General features: G+C 29.6%; 1 non-coding gene across 1 annotated transcript; it reads right to left on the reverse strand.

Moving 5' to 3' along the window:
* Positions 1–11511: 11511 nt before the first annotated feature.
* Trnak-cuu (transfer RNA lysine (anticodon CUU)) lies at positions 11512–11584 on the reverse strand. Its single transcript has one exon. It is a non-coding gene; the product is annotated as a tRNA-Lys (tRNA).
* Between the last annotated feature and the right edge of the window lie 4941 nt (positions 11585–16525).

Here is a 16525-nt window from a genome sequence, read left to right on the forward strand (position 1 = left end):
AGTTAATCGATAGTGCAAAAATATTATTATTTAATAGTCGGATACTAGTAAATAATTTACAAAATAGGTACCCAAATAAATTTGTACCATACACCATAGTTATTACTCACAGTCAAATTAACTTGATTAACAATATAAATGTTGATTATAAATAATTATAATATAGGTTTCGATATCATATTATTTACTATTTACTCAGTATTTAGTAATTAGTACTTAGTAGGTATGTTATTGACTTATTATTGTACCTAAATGTAATGTATAAGATTCAAGTCAATGAATTTAATAATAATTGATTAAGTTTTTGAGCTCTTTTTTTTCTGATATGTAAAATTTATTGCAACTTTTCACGTAATTATACCAATATTATAGAGGGTATAATATTATTTGCCTTGCCAGTTGCCAGTAAACAATTATATAGGTTGGTATATCATTCAAAAAACAACAACAAAAAAATGTTGATAAATATACCTATCAAATTATACTGCTTCGGAAGAATTTTGGAAATTAATTTAGTGAGAAAAAGGATGATTTGATAATTTTGAAAAATAATTCGCAAATTCTCACAAATACCTAACATGCAATTTTTTGATACTAATTTAAAATTATTAGGGTAACTTTTATCCGTAAGCTAGGAAACTAGAAGTTATACTAGTCATGATCATCACCCTTATTTTGTTTTAAAGCTCATTCACGGCTAACTCTAAAATTCCGTAAGTGAACTCGCGAAATTTCTCAATTAACTCATAAGATATATTGGTGACAATTTGAAGTCGTTATGTCAAAGAAACAGAGGACAACTCCACGTACGTCGTATAATTTCTTCACTACAATTTCAGTGTTTTCTCTAAATTACCGATAGTTAAGTACTAAGGTGATAAACGTACGAAATATTAGACATTGCACATTGGGTTATAAAATTAGACACATACAGACGTGGTATAATTGACATGTATTGAATTTATCTTTGAAAAGTAACTCCGCGTGGTAATTTATTGACTTTATTTTATTAACTTGAATATTAATATATTATATTCTTTCTTCCAAAAATAAATTTTAGGACAACGTCTGTTTACACTATACGTCTTAATAATAATATAGTCATCTGCATTCTGCTAGACGACCTCGGGTCTCATTATGTTTAATGTTTCGTATACATAATATATTACCTATATACTTTTATCGTGTGCAGATCTCGAAGAGGTGTGCTCGGAATAGTCAGGCATACAATATTTAACTACTTCAAACATAAGCATAAACAACTTTTTGTTAATTTTTTATGTAGGAACGTACATATATTTATTATTTCCTAGAATTATAAATTATGATTTTATGATGTGAAATTTGATTAGTGTATAGATATCACATATTATTATCCAGCAATTAAAATAATAATATAATATTAATAATAAGCTATACTTTCATGACTATCTATTCTCTATATTTTATTTTTTATTTATCTTTAATAGCCATTTTACACACCTTATTAATATAGTCCAATATATTATTATAAATTGTAAATTTTAGATTCTGAACGAAGTGATGAATGTATTGATTTTACAATGGTGTGTGTTTTTTTTTTTTTTTTTTTTGTTTTTGTGTCTGTGTACAGCATAACTAGTCGAAATAATGCTCCAATTTCAAACAATGGGGGTGGTTTCCGATGTAAAAGTGAATATCCTTGGTGCATTATAGAGGTAAAAAGTTAACATTTTCCAACAGTTTTCAAAAAAATCGAGAAAAACAAAAAAAAAATGACGGAAAAACGGCAATTTTTACGCAAAACCAGTTTTCGACCAAATCGATTTTTTTTTATGGTTGTATTTCAAAAACTAATTACTGAAAATACTTGAAATTTTCACCAAATGTTAATGTCAGTGGTATTCGTATATAGTTAAATTTTCAAAAAATTTTGACTTTTTTTGAGTTATTTATAGACCACTGAAATTTTCGATTTTTTTGAGAAATTTTTTTTAAAGTGTCGATAAAAAATTTTTGGATGACCAAAAAGTTTTGAAAATTAAATACAAGGTTCCTTATGAGTTGTTTTTAATGTAGCTAAAAAAAATTAAAAATCGTTAGTCACAATTTTTTTTATAAGCGTTTTTAGTTCAAATTTTACGAAATTTGTCGAAAACGCGAAAATTTGCAAGTAATTTTAAAGTTGAAAAATCATAAAATTTTTTTCTTTTATAACTAAGTTTTGAAAATTTGGTACAAGGTTTTCCATACATTTTTCTTCAAATATCTGTAAAAAAAACTCTACCGGATTCAGACAAAAAATTTTTATGGGTGTTTGAAATTTAAATTTTTACAAAAACCGCGTTAAATAACAGTTTAGCCTCAAACGATTTTTGATATTTGTTATTATTCAAAAAGTATAAGTCGTAGATACTTGAAAATTTTACCAGTTATTAAGATTCGCGTTTTCTTTACGTGATTTAAATTTCAAAATATTTTGACTTTTTTTGAGCTATTTATAGACAACTGAAATTTTCAATTTTTCTGAAAAAATATTTTTGAAGTGTCGATAAAATTTTTTTGGCCCTATCAAAATACTTGAAAATTTAATACAAAGTTCCTCATATGTTATTCTTATAGTGATTAAAAAATTATAAGAATACATAGGCACAATTTTTTTTTATTAGCATTTGAAGTTCAAATTTTGACGAAAATTCGTCAAAATTATGAATATTTGCGAAATATTTGAAGTTGAAAAATCATAAAATTTTTTGTGTTTATAACTAAGGATTAAAAATACAACACTAAGTTTTCCATAAGTTTACCTTCAAGTATCTATAGAGAAAACTCGAAGCATCATTATAGGAAAAATTTTAAGTGCGTTTGAATTTTAAATTTTAACGAAATAGCGTAACGATAACGATTTATCCTCAAACGATTTTAAATATTTGTTATTATTCAAAAAGTATAAGTCGTAGATACTTGAAAATTTTACCAGTTATTAAGATTCGCGTTTTCTTTACGTGATTTAATTTTCAAAATATTTTTTAATATAAGCTGGTTTTTTTAAACCACCTTTTTCACCAACCACTAGAAATTATATCCTAGGCTGACAAATCATCTTCGTTCAGAATCGTTTTTCGTATACAATGATAACTATCATTGGATTCAAATTTAACACTCCTATAATATATAATAATGATCCATACGGCACCTAATGTACAGCAGAGCGGTACTCACTTGCCCGCTTTTTTTAATATTATATTTCATTACAGAGAAAACGTACCTTTCTTTACTCATAATATAGTAAATAAGATAACATGTTTGGTGTTAACTTTTACTAAATTTTAGGTTTAATATTTATAATTAGGTATGCGATTTTTATGATTTGTTTACTTGCGACGATGATTTTATATCGGTTATTTTTTTAAAAACACCACCGCACTTTTCTTACTGATGATGATGTGACCAATCACCGATACTTTTCAGCAGCATACGTTAGCACAGGAAACAAACTAAAAATTACGAATTCCGTGTGACCGTGTACCTACCTAATAGACTGCAATAAAATCGTAAAAACGCAAATCGCGTTCATCAGTGGAGACGTGATACAACTAGGTAGATACTTTTTAAAAGTACGTCGAGTTATAGTAAGACAACACATGTATACAACTACACCACATCGAGGTTAATAAACCGGACGAATCGACGAAATGATATAAAAATTGTTATATACGTATAAGCCCGTAATATATTGAATATACGTGTAGTTATACTATATACAATGACGTGTTGGGTATATATAACGGAGCGGTTTGTTTTTTTCTCGAAAAAATAACGTTCGATTACGTGTTGGAAATAATCGTAAAGAAACAAACGGTCTTACTCTAACACATACAGTACCTACAGCTAGTACAAGACGTATAATAGTTGACGGTTACCGCTCTCCACGCCGTCCAATCATCCCGCGCTTTTTTTTAATACGAAATTTCACGCACGTCCTGTCCTCGTCACAACAACGACCAGACCGCATAAGTATACCAAACGCAACGCAACACGATAAATCGCGATCTACACAGCTGTATAATACACGATGCACCTACCTCTATACATATACCTACAAATATTGAAAATTATAATATTGTGATAATATAATATATATTTTTTGTGTATAAAAAATTATAATAATATTATCATTTATTAGCTATACTCGTTCGTGCAACGCTATATCTTAAAGGGCAATATTATTCACTGTGTAGAATAGATATTCAAGGACTACTGCGTACAACATAATTTAATTGAAGAAATCCAACTAGTTGTGGGGGGGGGGTTTAATGTACTGCACAAAATATTATCATCGATTTAATTGACTTAATATAATATATTATCGATTGTGTAGGTCCTCTTTATCGGCCGTGTCGCGTCCTGGGTAAATGTAAGATTTAGGTTCGACATTTCGTCAACAAAAAGAGATCTCCGTTGACACGCGTACCGTATTATAATAAGAAGTGTAAAGAATATTTTATTTTGTTTATTACCGTCGTACCTATATAGACGGCCAGCGAGAAGAAGACCCTTCGGGCAAAGACGTGTGGTAAAAACAACTAATAACGCGCGCCGTAGTTATAGCGGTAGGTATAGGAGTCGCGTATTCGAGTTTAACGACGTCTTATAAACTCTTATCGCACAATGAGTAGACAGAACTATAATGACCTAACCGGCACGAGTAGGCGTAATTATCCACATACATGTATGTATGTATGTATGTGTATATGTGTGTGCCCGGTGTGCGGATAAAGTGTATAGACGCACACACGCAATATTGGATATATGGTTGTAATTTTGTGACACGTGCGTCTTCAGTGGCGCCATACTGTGTAGCTGTCGATTACAAAAATTATACGATTTGTCCATTCGGTTTTAAGTGGCCATGGCTATCGAAATCGTTTTATACATCCACTAACTTTCTTTTGCTAAATCAATAATTTAAAAAGTAACCTACTGAATAGCAGTGCGCATATCCTCAAATTATAATATTATTCGAAGTTCGATTCATTCGATCGATATTTCGCTTTACAATGTCTATCACCTGTCGCGGTCGTGGAGATAAATATTTGAAAAAAATAACTCTGATCAATATGATTAAGATACGTTTTAATATTATATTATAGAGTATTATACATATAACAAAGGCCAGGGTCATTTTATAGTAAAGTTGTGATTGCTAATCACAATTTTATTGTTATTGTTTTTTTTTTACACATCTCACGGACCACGGGTCTTTTAGTAGTACACTAATACGTACTCAAAATTATTTAACCGTTGCACCAGTACATCAAATAAACTCGAGACGTAGCTGTTATGAGTATGTTATAACGTGCATGATGATAACGAATATATTATCACGTCGTACGTGCGTACATATTATAATAGGAATATTTTATAATATATTATTATTATTATTATCACAGATTGTAATATTATTAAAAAAAATGTATTAAAAATTACGCGCATTTTACGCAACGACTTACCATTATAATAATTACGTTTGGAACGAGTCCAGAATTATCGTGTTTTTTCTCCGACGTCGTCTTACAATCGCGCGAGTGTCCAGTCGCAATAATAATAAACGTCTATCAGACCGTCCGTAAAATATAAGAGAAAAGAAAAATGAAAAAAATATATATCACGCGCGCGTACTAAACAAATCGACAGTGGCATGTGTGAGTATAGGTCCAATATATACACAATACACTATACAGAGTGATTCATTAAATGACATGTGCACCCCCATTTTTTTCTGTTAATAATGAATTAATTCCAATTCTAAGTTTTGGAATATTTAAAAATACTTCAAGTCCATATTTTTCAATTCTAGAGATTATTTTGTCTACTATTTACTAATCTAACCTCTCGATACTTATACTTATGTTTTTTACTGTAAATATTTTTTTTTTAAATTTTGATTTATCCAGTATCTAATTCAAAATTCGAACTAGTATAGTTTTTAAGTTATCAACACGATTATACTAAGCCACTAAGGACTAACAGTCCTTAAAAATGGTTTTATAAAAATATAAATTAGAATGACTATAAATGTAGGTGATTTGTGGATCTAGCGTATTTTTCATATAACCCGACCATTTCAAATTTTTACAAGTTTTAAAAATATTGATAGGTGCCTAAATTATATTAATTACTAAAATGTTAAAACCGTCATAGCGGAATATTGCCCATTCTATTCCCTATATCTTTCAAATCCAATATCATGGACCTATAATCTATAATACCACATAAAGTAAAATAACTCAAAAACTACTCGGTATTCAAATTTTGATTTTGATATACGCCAACATTTTCAAAAAAATCATTCTTTGATTAATCTACTGTAGAGATTGTTGTTTGGAAAACAGAAGTTTGTATCTCAAATTGACACTTTTTAAGCACTAAAAAATATTTCAAGAATTTAAAAACAATATGGTATTTTAGTATGTATTTAAAAGAAATAAAAGTCAGATTTAGAATGTCTATGTATTAAAAAAGAGGGTATGTTTGATGAATCGTCCTGTATATTCTGCATTTCAATGTTTGTGTATATACTATATATACTGTGTACATGGTCCAAGACAGTATTATAATATTATTATTATTATTATTATGGCAGTCGCACGTGTGCAGCTCGGCAGTGGCGTACGTACACATACATGTATATAATATTATATACTACTCGTGTTGGTTTCCCCCCGCAGGACCTTCTCCGGGCGGCTGCGAAAGGGGGCAATGACTGCGGGCGCGCGCTCGCGTAGTACCAATATATTATTATTATTTTCTGTGTGACCGACCAACGGCCAGGACCCCCTCCGAGAGAAGACAGCTTCGTCGTCGTCGTCGTCACCGGAGTGGTCGCAGTGACTATCGCAGCCGGTACGGGTCATCGGCAGGCGCCACACTTGAACCCGTTTGACCCACCTCTCGGCCCTAGTCCCTGTCCAAATAAACTTTTCCCTGTCTCAGACGAATTCATTTTTCCTCTGAGCGTGAAACCAGACTCGAGGAAATGTAGTTGTATATTAGATTGAGTTTTGCATCGATACAGTTAAATGTCTTATATTAAACTCTTTCACTGTGGGTTCACGAGACGTGTTTCATCTACACAAAAAAAAAATAACAGAATTGATTTCGAAGTTAAACACTATATCTGCATAATTACATAGAAGGCCAGCGCTATGGTACGTTTAATACGCGACTATGTCTAATACGCGACTGAATTTTCATTGGATAATAATATATTCAATAATATTATTAGCGTATTATTGGTATACTACTATTACATTCCACATATTATATAAAAAAATAGAGGTCAAGTGAGTAAAGTTTTGCTGTACAGTAGGTATGGACTGAACTTCGGACATAGAATAGGTCACTGTATAATGAGTGTGTTAAATTTAAATGCAATGATAGGTATTATTGTATACGAAAAACGACCTAAATACCTCAAAATTAAATCATGTACAGAAAATGGAAATTTAAACGATTAGTAATTTTTAACAATAACAAAAATCTAAAACTGTTTGATAGTAACCTTAGATATAAATACTAAAAATTTTTAGGAATTTTCAATCACCAAATTACTTGCAAATGTTAGCGATTTTGACATAGTTCATAAAATTCGAACTTTTAACGCTTTGATATTTAGAGAAATCAAAATATTCAGTTGTCTAGAAATAGTTCAAAAAAACCATAATATTTTGAAAATGTAATAGTGTAAAAAGTGCAAAAACTTTTACGTCTTCAGTGAGAATTGAACCACGAAATATAGTATCAATTAAATCGACACAAAAGAAGATAAATGTTTGTTATAAATGTTATAAACTTACAAGTCTAATGCAGTAATAGGCAATACAAATGTGAAAAAGAGACGCTCTTCTAATCTAGTTTCTAGTAGCACTGACTCCAAACAGCACGAGAAGAGCCCTCAGAGAGCTTATTTAATCGAAACGTATCTATCTATCGACGACACCTATACAGACGTACAAATGGTTTTAGAGTTTTTATACGTATTTAAACACAATTTGTTATCGTGGCGACCGATGAACGCACGAGATATTAGGTCGGTTACGTCAGCATTGCCAATTTTGAATTTTAATACCAAACCTTGACAGTATTATGTGCTTTTTTTGTACAAAATCGTACAAAAAAAAGTACATAATACTGCATTATTTAAAACTGTGGTTTTTGAATATTTGGTAATGGCAGTGCTGGAGTAACGTTATTCCAGCACGCGCATAGGAAAAACGGTTTTGGTCAGGTTTGGAGGGTTGTACAAAATTTTATTTTACTTGTCTTGTACTTATAATACTGTCCAGGTTTGGTATTTAAATTCAAATTTGGCGTAACGGAGATCGAGATATTTGTTGAATGTAATAATATGCAGACTATTATTATACATAAAAAAAACAACACATACATTACATTACAAATCAATACATTCAGAATTTAATATTGGAATAAACGTATACAATATTATTATCATTTATCAATTTGCATACGACAATATATTATAATATATTATTATATTATACGTGTAATTAAATAAAGTTATATTAAAATAATGAATTGACACAATAATATTATGTGTAAGCCGTTTGAAATGGTAATGAATGTGTTTGCATCATTGTCGTAGGTGCATAACACAGTAGTTGCAAACACAATATATTATCAGTATATATAGTATTATATATTATTAAAATAGCGAACATATAAATTGAATAGGTTAGGACAGTTAGGTGTATAAATTATTATATTAAATTTATACACGTATAGATAGTTAGTACTCAGTTGTGTTAGTAGTAAATTTTCATTATCTATTAATCAGCTATTATCACATTTCCAACGATGCATGCATATTACATCGTACTTATTAATTCAAATGGATATGATGTATCAACTTATTGTATCATAAATAATAATAATAAAAAAAAATGGGATTTAAAAAGGTGAAGGTACATTATTGTGATTAATTGTGATTGAACCATTTGAACCATATATTGAGGTACCACTGTTGGCTTGTAATACCTATATGTATTATTAAATTTGTACTACGTTGTACCAGCATACCAGCATAGCATAAATATGATTTATAATTTAATTTTATTAACACTAAATAGGTTTAGTTTGTTATGATTTATCATAGATGCAACGAATCAGAGACATATTTAATAATTTATTTTAAGCTATACAAGTATTTAGCAAGACTAATTATTTTTATCATAGACGTATTTTGTACTGAATATATTTTAAAATATACCAATTTTGTTTCAATTATGTTTATGATAATTTTAGATTATTAAAATTAAATATCGAAACGTATTATGTCTAATGTATTACAATATATTATGGGAATCGTAAATAATTGTTATTTAATGTTTTGTAATATTTTTTTAATGCAGAAGTATATAATTATTATGATTCGGGTGGTCTTAAAAAGTCGGTGATTTGATTGATGGTTACAGTATCCTCAATAGCTATAAATAATTGAAACACAACGATTTGATACTAAATACATTGTGATATATTATACTCTCGGACTATATATGATAATATATTATAACGTATATAGGTAAATTTCGACATAGCTTGAATTACAGTTATCGTATATGTAAATGCCGCAGTCCTACAGAGAGCTGGAAAGTCAAAATATAATAATTACTTACACGTCCAAAAATCGTTTTTTAAACGGTTGACAAACAGCATTCAACGTCGTTTACTGTGCGCAAGTGACCATAGCGTGCCATATATATATAAACAGAGCAGATAGAATATTATTATTATTTATATAGATAGAAAGAACCATGTGTTCAAACTGTTCAAAGAGTTTTTGAAATATTATAATTTCGCCACACATAAAGGTACATAATATAATAAATATATATGATTGATATATTGAATATATATACGAATATATAATATTTATTTTAAATTTTGTGACTTAAAAATATAATATCTTCTAGTCTCTAGATACAAACACGGATAAAAATATTCACTCATTTTGGAATAAAAATAATACATCACCTTTTGGACGACTTTACGATCGCTATTTATTAAAATACTATAATTGTCTCACAAAAAAAAAATAGAGGTTTAAGTAATCAATTAATAACTTATAGTATTATGTTACTTTAAAATATTTAACAGAGTTATTTCATTAAAATATACTGGTATATTTTCATTGATTAAAACGCTAGGATGTTCATATTAATTATGTAAATAACACATTTTTACATTTATTTAATAAATCACTTAAATATACCTTACAAAATGAAAAAAAAACTTAATTACTTGAAAAATTAATGTAACATTATAGTTTTAGACTAATTCAATTAATTAGATTAATAAGAAACTTATGGAATTTAATTTTGGGGGGAAGAAAATACCACAGTCACTCGTGTAAACTTGAAGTAACTTTGAATATTCTTAAATTAATTTTTAATATACTTACTTTGTATCCTATTCCTGAGTAATATAAAAAAATTTGATGTTATTAACTTTAAAATCTTATACTTATAAAATATGTTTGTTAATAATTTTTATACTCACCTTTAACGTTAATCACAAACGATTTAGATAATAGATAATAGCTGGAAAAAACGCACACGTAAAAGAGATTTCGAAGTATATATATTAGCGTCTTCGTTATTAAAATGTTGTTATACATAATAAAATATATATGAACGTACAATATACATACTTAATATGCATTTTATTGTGATATAGAAAAATTATTCCTTGTAGATATAACATGAGTGCGTGCAATTAATACAATCGAGAAACTACATTACACATAAAATATTATTCGTCAAAATAATTTTCGTCGTAATTTATTTATAATACTTGAAAAATTAAAACATATTAGTTTACTCATTTTCAGTTAATATAATAAATGTTAATATTTTTTTGTTTTATGTCAGGTGACAGGTGAAGAATTAGATAAATCATTAGTAATGTTTTATAATATAACTAAAACATTATACATACCAGTTACCTGTGAAAAATTTAACGTTTAACCGTTTAAGTATAGGTATAAGTTCTATATCGATATAATGCTATTAACAAAAGCGATAATTCCCGTGACTCGTCGAAAATTCAAAACTAACTGAATTTATTGGTAACGTTTTATTCTAGTGTACAAAAATATATTTAATCCTTTTTGACAAATTGTTTTTCTTCTTATTTGAATCTACAACTTATTAAAAATTAGCAGTCTGTTAAAAATTAAACTAGTCACCTTTATGAAACGAACTAATAACTAATCTGTCCGGGCCCCGGGGGTACCATATGGTACGACTGGTACGAGAGACCGTTTTTCTCGAAATACTTTTATTGTTGTAATAAATTATTTCTAAAATAGAACTGCGGCTACCGAATACGAATAATAATTAATAACGTGCAATTACATCGTCCCACACCGCTGCTGCTCAACTCCAAAGATAAGTGTAACACAATATTTATGATTATTAATTGTATATTTTTTAAATTAGAATAAAATTTGATCGCCCAACGTGGGGCTCGAACCCACGACCCCGAGATTAAGAGTCTCGTGCTCTACCGACTGAGCTAGCCGGGCAGTTATGTAACTAATATTCTCACAGATAATATAATATTATATTATCAGCTGTAAATCTGTAATCAAGGTGGATATATCCATCTTGTCTGTAACATTAATATACCTATCAGATAAAAATATAGGTACCATTGGAAATAGGGGTAGAAGGGTAATGAATAATGATTATTTATACCAGCATCTAGATGATAGTTAGAATTATTGATATTGGAACATTTTTTTTTTCAATATGGGGGTTTAACAAATTCATTTCTATTATATAGACTCGTGGACACACTGACACCAGCTTTTTTGTTTACATTAAACAAATTTTTACATTACACAATATTTTTACGCTTAATTTTATTGATTTATACCTATTAATCAAACATGTTAACTTTAACCCGTAGTGGTTGTAGCAGTATAGTGTCGTGCCGAAACCAACTATAACCTCATCACCAAACGTGTTAATTTATATAATATTGAACAGTGAATTTAATTTATACTTTGGATAAGAACTTTGTGTAACTGCTATACCTATAGACTTGCTATAGTTCATAAATAGGTCTGCTTTTGTTTCAAAACCTCTTCTTCCTGGCTACTGTATTTATATACCTGTATAATATATAGTATATAGTACATTAAATAATACATTTTATTAAATTTTTATCCGTTACATGGTCTAAAAGTTGCAATGTACGTACACATGTATTATACGAATGGCTAAATTTGATATAATATCTTTTACTCTTTTGTAGTATTATCATTTCAATTTACTTATTAACATGTCTATAGGCTTATCTCATATCAATTCGGTAAAATCACGAAAATAATGTTTGACAATATTATAATATTATTATTATAGTTATACTATTGTTTGCTGTTCCGGTCATTATTGATATTATTACTGAAGCTGATACAGTCGCGTCTATACTCGATACGGTTGGTTGGGAATAATAATGTCATTTCTCATATCATATAATATAAGTACAAAATGTACACAGCAAATTAGTAATTACTATTATTTGTAACCTATAACAGTCGACAGATCGCAATATTATAGTTTATAAGTTATAACCTTGTTCCTAACTCTGTGGAAAGCTGGATGGTGTGTTTTCAATCAAAATTATTTTTGTTCTGATATGCCGTACACGTGCGCACTAATGTACTATTGTTTTAATATGGCTGAATCGATAAAAAAAACTTATAACATTGAGTAAAAGATAATGTCAAAATATCTATGTTTCGATGTCTTTTTTTATGGGTAACATTCCAATCTAATTCGTAATGATTGTCCACGATCTTCGTGACACGGCTCGTTTCTATTAAGTATAATATGTCATAAGATACACGTAAATATATATTATTTTATAGTTTTAAACATTATGAAATGTATATAAAAACTATAAAAGCAAATATAATATTAAGTGTATTAATTGCTTACAAAAAACATGTATACATTTTATTCAACTCATATCGTACAATAATCCGATAACTGCTTGTGTATTGCCTTGTAACGACTGTAGTCGTAAATAATTTTATAAAATAGTTACCTACTAAACATTTTTCAGCAAATCCTTTTATTATTTACTTGTAACAATTTGAGTTTACAAATAAACCGGTAAAAACTATTTTCTTATATTTAATAGTTTTGAGGTACCTACGGTTTAGAATGAAAAAGCTGAGTATCCAATCGCGATGTGACCTGGCCAACAACACAATTTAAATTATATACATTTATACCTAACACAATATCGTCATAAATTGCGTAATACCTATACAGTATAGACAGTATAGTACAATAAAACATATTATACAGAACGATATTATTATAATATGCCCTGTAAAGTCGTAAAGCGTATAAAATGTATAGCTGGTGTATTATTCTTTTGCTGTATAGCCGTCGTAGGTTAGGTTAACGTCGTATAGGTACATAAGTAGTCACTAGTCACCTTAAATCAAATCGAAAATAAAATGCTAACAGCTCTCGTATGCAAGCATATATATTACATATATATCGAGAGTAATGACTGCAAATAAGTGCCTACCAGAAAAATGTTTTTAATACGATGGATATAAACGAATGCAACGAGCGACTGATTTACAATACATATCACTGTTGAAAATTCACAAATTACCGCGTCCGGGCCTTCGTGGTTGAGACGTGTGTCACGTGCGAGTAAGACGTTTTTATGTATAGACTGATGGAGAGAAAATGAAAATTACCTATGCTACAAAAAAAAAAAAAAATCGTGTACCGACAACAAACATGATTTGTACCAATTGTACCTATAGCATATATGAATAATTTGTTCTATAGCCAGGTGCGTTGGTTGTAAAACAATTTAATTAAGATAAATCACTGCAAGTGACTACAATATTACGTTTAAAATATATATTTCCTGTGCGCAAATTGACCGCCGAAACCAGACCTTTGTTATGTAATATTGTGTATATACTTGTATAGAAGATCGACACGCGCTCTCGCACACATATTTATTTGCTTTTATACAGTCATGTACGGTATATACGCACCTATAGGAGGACTGTAGACGAGGTCCGTAGTTATTGTCAGTGGATACAAACGTGAATCTCGGTTTCAACAAATCGTGTGGCGATTTTTTAAAAGCGAACTCTATAACGGCCTGCAGCAACGGTACGACGGAAAACGACGATATAATATAAAATACAAAACGAAAAGTGAGGAAAAAAATATATAACTACTATACACACATCTGTACGGCTACGTGTACCTATACGGTTTATACGCACGCACACACGCAACACACGCGTATAATATACTCGCGCTATAAATCATTATAGCCATTGTTCGACCCCAGAGATTATTCAAAATCACAATGGGTCGAAAATTAGATGTAACTTGGAGATGCATTTTGTTCGTCGTCGTAGTCGTCGTCCGAGGTGCCGTAACGAAAAAACGATCATCACGATGAGTAGATAGAACGAGGCAAAATTGTTCTATTCGTGTATAGTATTATCATATAGATACGCGCAAATATATGCGTAGGTAAGTATTTATCTACATAATATCATGATGTGTATAGTTTTACGCGAGGTACAGCTCAATGTATAAAATAAAATAAATTATTTAATATTTATGTTCTTGTTAACACAAAAGCCGAATTTTGAAAATCACACAATCAAAATATATATAGTATTTTGTTTTATCCGTGTTCTGCACTTCTACGATAGGTATAGTGTATGTTTTTAAATGACATTGAAATAATTATATTATATTTACTATGAATTATGTACATGTGCATTGGAGAAATTATAATAACGACGACGACGATAATGTATTCCAAAAACTCTTTCAACGCGCTCGTTTCTTTACAACTATCTGCCGTCGTTGATATACTGCGGTATTGTCACACGTGTACTGTGTACAGTAAACCGCGATTGAACGTTGTTTGTCAACCGTTTAAAACGGATTTTCGGACGTGTAAACAATTGGATTTTGACGCTTCCAGCTATACGGACCGTAGCGTTTTGCATACGATTATCGTAAATCGCCTGTAATTCGCGTGACTCCGCAATTTACTCACGTTATAATATATTGTCATATGATAATATATAATATTATAGTCGCAGTTCTGGTCGCTGCAGTGTTTTGAGAGCACATAATACAGTTCAAAATCATTGCGTTTCAATAATTTATACCTGTTGGAATTATAATGTCTACTAAAATATGCGTCGTCGGAAACGAGATAATAGATTGTATGAAATACTACAACTGACACACAACGAGCGACTATAATAATATATTTTATATGTGTATGCAGTGCCTATTCAATGTAATTTATTGTTTATGTTTGCGTTTCCAAGTGTATAATATACTATGTATACTATATATTTTGTATGCAACTACCGTATTATAATATGCATACGACGAGAAAGCGAAAAGTTCATCATTACCATCTCAAACGGTATAATATACATCATAACATTGTTATTTACAATAATGTTTATTATTTGTACGTATCGGGACTAATTCAGGTTAATGTTAGTGGATCGGTGTAAGAAGAGCCAATATCACATTTGAACAAATTTTAGATTATTTTACGAATATGTTCTTACTATGTTTGATAGTTACATCAATAGCCTTTTATCTGCCGCAGATACATTCTAACAATTCGTTCTTAGCATTTGATATTATTCCTTCAATGTTGAAGTGACAGATCTTAAGACCTGCCCCTACTCTCATCGTCACATAGTCCTGATAAAAACCTTTTTGCAAGTTACTATGTGGACTGAGTAACTGCGCCTTGGTGGATTATTTTATATTTTAGTTTTCGCCAATTTATTATCCGTCAAAAAGACCAATATGGAAACTGGAAATAGAATTAATACATTTTCGGGTTTCCTGAAAATACAAATGTTTCATTAAATCAAGAATAGAAATAAATACAGTCGTCGAAATTTCGAAACTTTAACGTAAAAACCATAATTATTATAATTTTTCTTTTAAATTTTAATACATACATTATAAATGTAAAACTGTAAATTAGAATACCTACGTGTAATTATTATTATAGAAGTATATAACATAATAATAATTGCCGCTATACATGTACTTACCTATACTATAATAACTGTTAGTTGCGACCAAAATTTGTTCAGGTGTATTATACGTTACAGTTTCAATATTAAACTCAAGAAACCTAAATCTATTGAGATGCCCAATATATATATATAATATACTCATTGTTGCCCGTATTTTTTTCTCGATGTCATTAAAAAAAAGGGACATACACCAGATGTTCAACCCTGGGTTTGACCTGCTTACGATTTTCGAGCCACTAATTTGTATAGGAGTGGATAATTGCTGTTGAAGCGACTGACATTCGAGACGTATTTTCACGGACCGATGGCTGCAAATAATAAACAACTACACTTAATGTACCTTTTTTTTTTTAAACGACGGGTCTACCATAATTTATATAT

This window comes from Aphis gossypii, chromosome 1 (assembly GCF_020184175.1).
Source record: "Aphis gossypii isolate Hap1 chromosome 1, ASM2018417v2, whole genome shotgun sequence".
NCBI lineage: Eukaryota > Metazoa > Arthropoda > Insecta > Hemiptera > Aphididae > Aphis > Aphis gossypii.